Below are 10,142 nucleotides of genomic sequence, written 5' to 3'. Positions count from 1 at the left end.
GCTCTTGTAGGTGGTGCTGGTGGCACCAACCATAGTTAAGTCAGTCTGTCAATGCGAGTTAGGAGACCTCACTTTCAGTTATTTAAAGTTTGCCAAACTTTAAGGGTGTGGGCAGAAATTTCCAACACTTGATGTCTGAAATACTGAAAACACATTTCAGCGGGATTCAGACAGAACAGTTCAGCTGACTTCCTTGTTGAAGCTAGGAGAAGAGATGTCTTGCCCATGTTGAAAAACTCTTATAACTCTTCCAGTGAGTCACCCCAACACAAACATGCCTTCAAGCCACTAAAAGTCAGATAACAGCCCCGTCCCACTCCCAGGAGAGGCCAGAGCCCTGAGATGTAAGAGGTGGAGGTGGCAGTCCCTGCGCATTAAAACCCAGCTGGATCCTGAGATCTTTACGCAGTTCTGACTCCAAAGAGATTTGCCCTTTTTTGACCTCGGGAAACTACAGGACACCACCTTAGAATTTGGCCTTTGTACTGTACAACTGCAATCACCTTCCACCCTAAACCACCCCCTGTGCCCCTGAAATGAAGCCACCTTGGTGCTGCAATCCATCACATGGGGAGTGAAGGCAAGAGATAGTACCTGTGAGCTGGAAGTGTCTTCCCTGGGAATCCCCCTCATCTAGCTGTGTACTACACCTCCTTCAGCCCAGCATCTGCTGCACCATCCTACACAGAGATCTGATACAAGGGTGTGCACTGTTTATACTATAGCTCTGGGCGATCCCAGTGGAACTTCCTCAGACCCTAGTGGATAAGCTTGTGGCTGATTGTAAACAGGCTGGAGACAAGTCTGTCCGCACTTCTATGCTGATTAATCATCTTAGGAGTGAACGGTAATTAAGTAAATAAGGGACCTTCCCCAAGGGAGATGACAACTCTTTGGCTCTGTACCTGTCTGACCAGCTAACCCAGGCTCACTAATCTAGCTGGCCATGGATGGAAGGGAGGTGTTCCCTGCTCACAGCCCAACCTGGCAGAACCCAGTGACCCCACAAAGAGAGTTTTGGGACCTCGCTGTGATGCAGGGTGGATGGGAAGTGGAAGTCTAAAGCCAGAGCCAGCCCAGGCGCCTAAAATCTGGGATTGATCCATTCCTCAGACCCAAAGAAAGACCCAGGTCTCTATGGGGATGACATGATCCTGCTGCAGGTTTTTAACACTCCTCCCTTTTACCTCCATTATTGTGCTTGGTAAGTTAAGGAAGCAGGTGGTGTGCAGCCAGCAGTGCTGGGGATGATCTGGCTTCTGTAGGAGGCCCAGTCAAGGCACCACTGCTAGTAAAGTCAGACTTGGATCAGCGCTTTGTGGTGCTCACCAACTCATCTCCAAGGCAGGAGGTATGTCAGGGATGGATCCACTCTAGGGGAGAGAACAGGGAGAGAAAGTGTTGGTGCTGCCCTTGAAAAACACAAAGACTGGCTGTGCCAGTAGAATTGGGTGCAGGACAGAGGTACAAGAGTGATAGATGGGAATCTTTGTTTACAGGGCTGTGGCTGCAGCAGAGAAACTAACTCCAGCTGGAGGAGAAGACAGGAGTTTATTTCATGTAATTTATTTTCACCCAATTTTTATTTCACTTTTTTTTTCTTTTAAGAAAACCCTGAACTTTCTACTCACCCACCACTTCTGAAAGTGTTTACTTACTCACCACCTTCATCTCCCCACTGGCAGTTATGCAAGCCAGTGGTCCAGTTTGCTGCAGCCCAGCTGATCACATGTTATCCAATCATGATGTGGTGGCAATTTAAAAAAATAACTAACAAGCACAATAACCCTGCAAAGGAGAATCCTTTTAATAGTTGCATCAGCACCTTTTCATTCAAATCCAGTGTGTCTGCAGACACACTACCAGCCCAAGAGACCAAGACTGAGGGGGGGTGCATGTGAAGAGTCTCATGTGACTTCACCTGCAACCAGCCAGCCAAGGGAAGGAAGGACAGCAGCACTTACTCTGTCTCAGGAAATTCCTCTGCTCCGGTGGGAAAAGCAGCAAGATGGGTAGCCAGGGCAGGGGATCCCCATTCTCCCTGGGACAGAGGTCCACTGTGGAAGCCCTGTGGGAAGAAGGTGGGGCAGGCCGTGCTGGAAGAGGCTCAGGGCGGGTGGCTGAGGTTGCTGGGGGCTGAAGAAATGTGTGTGTAGTTTCTCTGTTCTAGCTGGCTGGGGTTTAGTGTGTGTGTGTGTGTGTGTGTGTGTGTGTGTGTGTGTGTGTGTGTGTGTGTGTGTGTGCGTTTCCCCTTTGTGTGCTGGCTGGCTGGCATTTGGAGCAACTCTGCTCTCTGGGTGTGTGCTAATGTGGAGCAGGTCTGGGTCGACCCCCACCGCATTTCTTCCTAAGCCCCCAGGGCACTGAGGAGGAGGACTGGGCTACACGCTGGGGAGTGGGGTGAGGTGTGACACTTCGTGTTTTAGAGGTGGGAACCTTTCAACTGTGCCCCTCCCCCACTCACAGTCGGTTCTGTCTTCCTGCTTCCCTGGCTGGCTGAGGAGCTTTGCTCACTGCTTTGGGGTGGATGGGTGGATGCGGGGCTGCTGCTGCTTCCCCAGTGTGAGGCAGGTGGGTGGGTGCAGAAGAGATACCAGTTATTGAAATCAGCTCTCCTAGGGAATGAGTCACAGTGGGTGATGTCTGGCCGGGTGGCTGAAACACATTTGCCTTCCATTCCATTCTCAAGGAGCTGGCCACCCCCTCAGGTTCTGTTTATGTTCTCACTACAAGTTGTCCTTATCAGTGTGCTGAGATCATAGAACCACAGAACACTAGGACTGGAAGGGACCTCAAGAGGACATCGAGTCCAGCCCCCTGCCCCAATGGCAGGACCAAATGCTGTCTAAACCATCGCTGATAGACATCTATCTAACCTGTTCTTAAATATCTCCAGCGATGGAGATTCCACAACCTCCCTTGGCAATTTACTCCACTGTTTGACCACCCGGACACTTAGGAACTTTTTCCTAATATCCAACCTAAACCTCCCTTGCTGCATTTTAAGACCGTTGCGTCTTGTTCTATCCTCAGAGGCCAAAAAGAACAAGTTTTCTCCTTCCTCCTTATGACTCCCTTTTAGATACCTGAAAACCGCTATCATGTCCTCCCTCAATCTTCTCTTCTCTTTTCTAAACTAAACAAGCCCAATTCTTTCAGCTTTTCTTCATAGGTCACATTCTCCAGACCTTTAATTGTTCTTGTTGCTCTTTTCTGGACCCTCTCTAATTTCTCCACATCTTTCTTGAACTGTGGTGACCAGAACTGGACACAAAACTCCACTCGAGCTGACACTGAGATGCAAACAGAACAAGCTTTAAAGCTGTTAAAACCCAGAGAGACAAGGTGAGTGAGGTAATCTTTTTTATTTATTTATTTATTTTAAAACAGCTTTGGTTGGTGAGAGATTAGCCCTTTTGAGATTCACAAGCTCTGAGGAGATCCAAAGGTTGTCTCACTCACCAGCCAGATTTGTTCCACTTAAACTAGGTCTACACTAGAACGCTACGTCGAGGTAGGTTATTTTGAAGTAGTGACATCGAAACAAGCTACTTCGATGCGTAGCATCCACACGTCCTCGGGGACAGGGGTGCTGTTGATATTCAACGTCAACGTAGCATTGCACAACATCGAAAAGGGCCCTGGGGAGGAGAATCTACGCACAAAAACTGCCCTGTTCAAAACAAGGGGCCAGGAAAGCCTGAGGACAGGGTCACAGGGTGGACTACCCCTTCTAGGGCAGCAGCAAACCGTTAAGGGCCCCTCCCAGACACACTCAGCTTGCACAGCACGAGGTCTGCAGAGCTGACACCAGGGTTACAGACCCTGTGCACGCAACTATGGATGCCCACAGCTGCTGCAGCAGCAACCAGAGGCCATCAGGGCTGTCGCCGAGGCAGGGGCCTCAGTGCTCAGTGCTGTGCAGGAGTCTGTCCAGCACTGCACCTCCTTGAAGGTGAAGGGGCCACCCCAGGCCATCATGGGGCCCCCCCAGTCCCTCTGCCGGTTGCTCCACCAGCGATGGAGATATCCCACTAGCACCGAGTGGTGGGAGTGGATCGTTTACACACGCCCTACCCCGACGTTGAACGTTGAAGTAGGGTGCTATTCCTGTCTTCTGATGGTGATAGCAATTTCTATGTCTTGCCACCTAACATCGATTTCAACTCTGAAGTAGCACACAGTGCGTGTAGTTGCGGCTTTAAAGATATTACTTCGCTCACTTCGTGGCTCTCATCCAGGAGCCACTATGACTACCACAAAACAGCAAAAACCACTACATAGCATGTCAAGGTATACAAAATAAATATCCTAATACCAGACATAATTTGTTGATAGATCTGTTCATTCACTTGTCCATTTCATAGAATCATAGAATCATAGAATAATAGAGCTGGAAGAGACCTAAAAAAGCCATCGAGTCCAGCCCCCTCCTCTAATCAGGACCAAAAGCATCAGATCAGCCCTGCCAGGGCTTTGTCGAGGCGAGACATTTATTACAAGTCCAGTTCAGAAGTTTTATATAATTGAATTTTAACTCAAGCAAGTTTTCAAAACACATTTTTTCTTGCTTTCCCTATCTACAGGTAACGCATTTATTACTGATGGAAATATATCAGCTGATTTCTAAGTTATTTGCCTCTCGGCACCTCCACCCCCACAAAAAAAATCCCAAACCCTACACACTTCAGGTGCATAAGTATCCCCTGGAATGACAGTAGAATTTGCTGTCCCCAGCCTCACCACAATGCGAAATGGCACCACTGGTGAGTCAGGACTGGTCAGAGGGCTGCAGGAAAGCCATGGGCAAGATGCAGCCCCCATCCGAACGCATGGAGCTCACCATGAGCTGCAGGCCAAGCAGCAGGCACAAGGGGTAAGGGAGCTGCCAGGGCTTCTTCATCGCAGCTCAAACTGTAGAGGAAGAGCCCATTCAAGGGCAAGTGACCGCCTCAGCTTGTTTAACTCACTATTTCATTTCACAAACTGATACCATTCAGAAACAGCACCTGACTTCTGGGTGTCATATGTGGGAGAAAATATGTAATTCAGTAGTAGGGATCCTATTTTGAGTCAGGGACCACAGTCCAGGGTCCCATACAAGTGAGAAAGAAACAGTTACAGTCCCGAATTTTGGAATACGGGTGCGTTGTGAACCCTCCCTGACCAGCCAATGTTCATGCCAGTAAAAAGACCTTTGTGATCTACCAGCCCCTGCATCACCATGGGGAAGTACCCCTTTCAGTTTATATACCCTGAGACAAGGTGGGCTGGGGGGCATGACTGGGGTGTACATACCATTTATTGTGGCACTGCAGTTGGGAAAGCCCCAGACAGCAAAGCCATCCACAATGGCCTGTACAATTCCCAGGGTCACAGTTTTCCTGAGGAGACGCCAACAAATTACTTGGGCCACCTCCATCACTACGGACCCCCACAGTTGATCTGCTTACCCCAAATTGATTTGCCACTGACTGGTAACTGTCGGGTGTTGCAAACTCCCACCATGAGATTGCTGCTCACTTGTGAACCATTAAAGCTGGCCTCACTTTGGTGTTGCTGTGCTTTAGAGCATGGGCGGGCAGATGACAAAGTTCCAGAAAAGAGGACTTGTGCATGCGAAATTTCTGCAGCCACTGCTGGTCATCCCAGGACTCCAAAATGATGTGGTCTCACCAGTGTGTGCTGGTCTCATGAGTCCAAAACTGCTGCTTCACTGACACAATTCAGCAATGCAGTCATGGCAGCCAGCAGTTGTGAGTGTTTGGACTGCAGTTGGGAGATTTGCTCTTAGAAACCATCCTTGTCATCATCTTTGTCATCATCATCATGAGCAGCAGCAGCAGCAGCAGCAGCAGCAGCAGCAGCAGCATTATGATAGCCAACCGTCACTGAGCATTGGAATTGAAGAACAAATTGCATGACAGCCACTGTGATTTTCAAAGCAATCTTTGCTAAGCTTTGGAATGTCTGGGGATCCATGCTTGCACTGAAATGCTGCAGCAGGAAATGGCACAGTCTCTGGTTCTTTTTAGCATGGTTACTGATGCCGTGAATTCTGGGACAGTGCTTGGAATTCTGGGAGTCAAACATCAAACACCCACAAGCAACCAGGGCTAAGGCGTTGTGGGATAGGTACTCACAATTCCATGCTCCTGCTGTTGAACTTGTATGGGACATTGGTCACATGGAGATTCAACACGGAAAAAAGTTGGGTCGAATTTCAGGGAGCTTTGTAGACACTTTATGCGAATTCCTAGAATCATAGAGCTTGAAGTCAAGCTGTAACTTAAAAACCTCCAGGGATGGAGATTCCACCACCTCCCTAGGCAACACATTCCAGTGCTTCACCACCCTCTTGCTGAAGTAGTTTTTCCTAATATCCAACCTACTCTTCTCCTTCTGTAATTTGAGACCATTACCCCTTGTTCTGCTGTCTGTCACCACTGAGAACAGTTTCTCTCCATCCCTTTGAGAGCTCCTCTTCAGGAAGTTGATGGCTGCTATTAAATCACCCCTCAGTCTTCTCTTCTGCAAACTAGATGAGCCCAAATCCATCAGCCTCTCCGCACTGGTCACGTGCCTCAGCCCCTTAATAATGTTTGTTGCCCTCCACTGAACCTGCTCTAGCACATCCACATCTGTCATGGCTCCTTCCCCACTCTAGCAAGACAAATGCAGAAGTGGGGGCCAGCAAAAGTACCTCCAAAACTTTATCTACCAGGTTTTGGTATAAACTCCCCCCCCCAAAAAATCCTAAAAACCCTTAGAATGTGGGGATACAATTCGCTGCCCCCACCCAAGTAATAATGAGGAAACCAGGGAGAGACGACTTGGGAAATCTCAGCTCCAAAAGCAAAAAACCAGGACACAGACGTTAACCAATACCAGGTTAACACAAAGGAAAAGAGAGATGTAACTTTAGAACATTAAGAAAAACGGTGAAGGGGACTTGTAGCTATGCCTTGCATCCTTCAGGTGTCTTGGTTCTTTGTATACTGGTGGAGGGGCCCAAAACGGGACACAATATTCCAGATGTGGCCTCACCCGTGCCAAATAGAGGGGAACAGCCGCTTCTCTAGATCTGCTTGAAATTCTCCTCCTAATGCTCCCTAATATACCGTTAGCCTTCTTAGCTACAAGGGCACACTGTTTACTCATATGCAGCCTTTCATCCACCGTAACCCCTAGGTCCCTTTCCATCGTACTGCTGCTGAGCCAGTCGGTCCCCAGCCTGTAACAATGCTTGGGATTCTTCCGCAACAGGTGCAGGACTCTACACTTCTCCTTGTTGAACCGCATCAGATGTCTTTTGGCCCAGTCCTCCAATTTATCCAGGTCACTCTGGATACTCTCTCGACCCTCCAATGTATCTACCTCTCCCCCTAGTTTTGTATCATCCTCAGACTTGCTGAGGGTGCAATCCAGTTCCTCATCCAGGTCATTAATAAAGATGTTGAACAACACCGGCCCCAGAACCGAGCGTTGAGGCACTCCACTTGAAACTGACTGCAATCCAGATATTGAGCCATTGACCTCTACCCGTTGGACCCAACCTTCAAGCCAGCTTTCTATCCATCTTATAGTCCAAGGATCCAAACCATATTTCCTTAACTTATGGTCGAGAATGTTGTGGGAGACCATATCAAAAGCTTTGCTGAAGTCAAGGTATATCACATCCACTGACTTCCCCATGTCTGCAGAGCCTGTTACCTTGTCATAGAAGCTAATCAGATTGGTCAGGCAGGACTTGCCCTTGGTGAATCCATGTTGACTACTTTTGATCACTTTCCCCTCTTCCAAGTACTCCAAAATGGATTTCTTGAGGATCCCTTCCTGTCCCAGTAAGGTTTCATCATGTTCACATGATAGACCCGGTGGCTGTGGGCCCGGTTCGACAGTTCCACCACATAATTCACGTCATTTAGCTGTTTGACAACCTTGAAGGGCCCATCCCAGGCCGCTTGCAGCTTGTTCCGCCGCACAGGTACAAGGACCATCATGATCCCGGTGGCATAGGCTCAGGCCCGGGCATTACGGTCATACCAGACCTTTTGCTTCCTTTGGGCCATGGAGACGTTCTCCCTGGCCAGGCCCATGAGCTTGGTGAGTTTTTCCCGGAAGGTCAGTAAATACTGTACCACTGACTCCCCTTCAGGAGAGGCCGTCCCCTCCCACTCTTCTCTGAGCAAGTCCAAGGGTCCCCGTACCCTCCTTCCGTACAGCAGCTCAAATGGGGAGAACCCCGTGGATTCCTGGGGCACCTCCCTGTATGCAAACAGCAGGTGGGGTAAGTACTTGTCCCAGTCATGGGGGTATTGATTCATGAAGGTTCTCAGCATCCGCTTCAGAGTCCCATTGAACCTCTCCACCAGCCCATTGGTCTGCGGGTGGTAGGCTGTGGCCCAGGTGTGCCGGACCCCACACTTGTCCCACAAGCTTTGCAGTAGGGCCGACATGAAGTTGGACCCCTGATCTGTGAGGACCTCCTTGGGGAACCCCACTCTGCTGAAAATGGACAGCAGGGCATCTGCCATGGTGTCAGTGTCGATAGAGGTCAAGGCCACAGCTTCTGGGTATCGCGTGGCAAAATCTACCACTACCAAAATATATTTCTTCCCCGAACGCGTTGCCTTGCTGAAGGGTCCCACTATGTCCATAGCCACTTTCTGGAAAGGCTCCTCTATGATGGGCAGCGGCCTCAGGGCAGCTTTCCCCTTGTCCCAGCTCTTCCCCACCCTCTGGCAGGGATCGCAGGACAGGCAATACAGACAGACAGCTTCAAAGATCCCTGGCCAGAAAAAGTTCTGTAACAACCTTCTCCTGGTGCGGTGGATCCCCTGGTGTCCTGCGAGCGGGACATCATGGGCTAGGTACAGCAACCTGCGCCGGTACTTTTGGGGGACCACCAGTTGCCTCTGGACCTTCCATGGCTCTGCTTTGCATCTGGGAGCCCACTCCCGGTACAGGAATCCTTTTTCCCACAGGAATCTCTCCCTGCAGCCCTCCCCCAGCTGTGGAGCTGGGCTGAGACTGGCCAGTTCCCTCAGCTTCTGCAAGGAGGGGTCTCTCTGCTGCTCTGCCTGGAATTCTTCCGCTGGGGCAGGGGCGGATGCTACTTCCCCATCCCTGCCTGGCTCCAGCACCCCTGGCCTGTGAGATCTGGTTTTTGGGGGCCCCCTTTCTCTCAGGGTTGGCCCCTGTGGCTCCTGTGACTTTGGCTGGGCCTGTACCCCTGAATCTGGGGAGCGCACCCCTCGTTTTCTTTGGCTATGGGTCAGGACCAGGGCACGAGGGCGTTCACCTTGCCAGTTCTCCAGGTCAGACCCCATCAGTACATCCGCCGGCAAATGGCTGTGCACGCCCACTTCCTTGGGGCCTTCCTTCTTCCCCCATTTCAGGTGCACCCTCGCCATGGGCACCTTGAAAGGGGTCCCATCAATTCCTGTTATCGTCAGGTGGGAATTGGGTATAAAGCAGCCCGGTGCCACCACCCCGGGTCGGGCCAGCGTCACGTCAGCGCCTGAGTCCCAGAACCCCGTGACCTTTTTCCCGTCTACTTCGAGGTGTTTGAGACACTTGCTCCACAGAGGTAGTGCCGCCCCCACTCTGTAAACTGACCTCTGAGCATTTGGTCCCCCTGAGGAGCTGGTCTGTGGGGCGGACTCGGCCCAAACCGAGTGCCCATTGTCAGCACCACCCGCCTTGGCCGCCAGCCCCTCTGGCTTCTGGGACCCCACCCAGTTGACTCCATGACCCCCTGGCCTGCTCAACCTGTCTGGGAGTCTGGGGCACTGGGCTGCTCTATGCCCCTTTCGCCCACAGCGATAACAGCCTGGGTCTTGTTGTGTCCCTCGGGCCGGCTGCTCTGTCCAGGCTCTGTTTGGCTCTCTGGGGGATGGGTGGGTGGCCCCTCTTTCCTGGGCTTGCCCAAGAGGTGGTCCCCTCTGTCGTACAGTTAGGGGCCAGTCTCTCTGAGATTCTCGGTTTCTCCAGGACTCCCTCTCTCTCCGGGACTCCCTCTCTTTGTGGGGCTCACTTTCAAACCTGGCCCGGCTGTTTGTGAAGTCTTCTGCCAGTTTCCCTGCATTGTGTGAGTCCCCCGGCTTCCGGTCCACGAGCCACACCCTCAGGTCAGGTGC

Source organism: Carettochelys insculpta, chromosome 1 (assembly GCF_033958435.1).
Source record: "Carettochelys insculpta isolate YL-2023 chromosome 1, ASM3395843v1, whole genome shotgun sequence".
NCBI classification, from domain to species: domain Eukaryota; kingdom Metazoa; phylum Chordata; order Testudines; family Carettochelyidae; genus Carettochelys; species Carettochelys insculpta.
The sequence above is the reverse complement of the archived record's forward strand: the minus strand, read 5'-3'. Positions refer to the sequence as shown.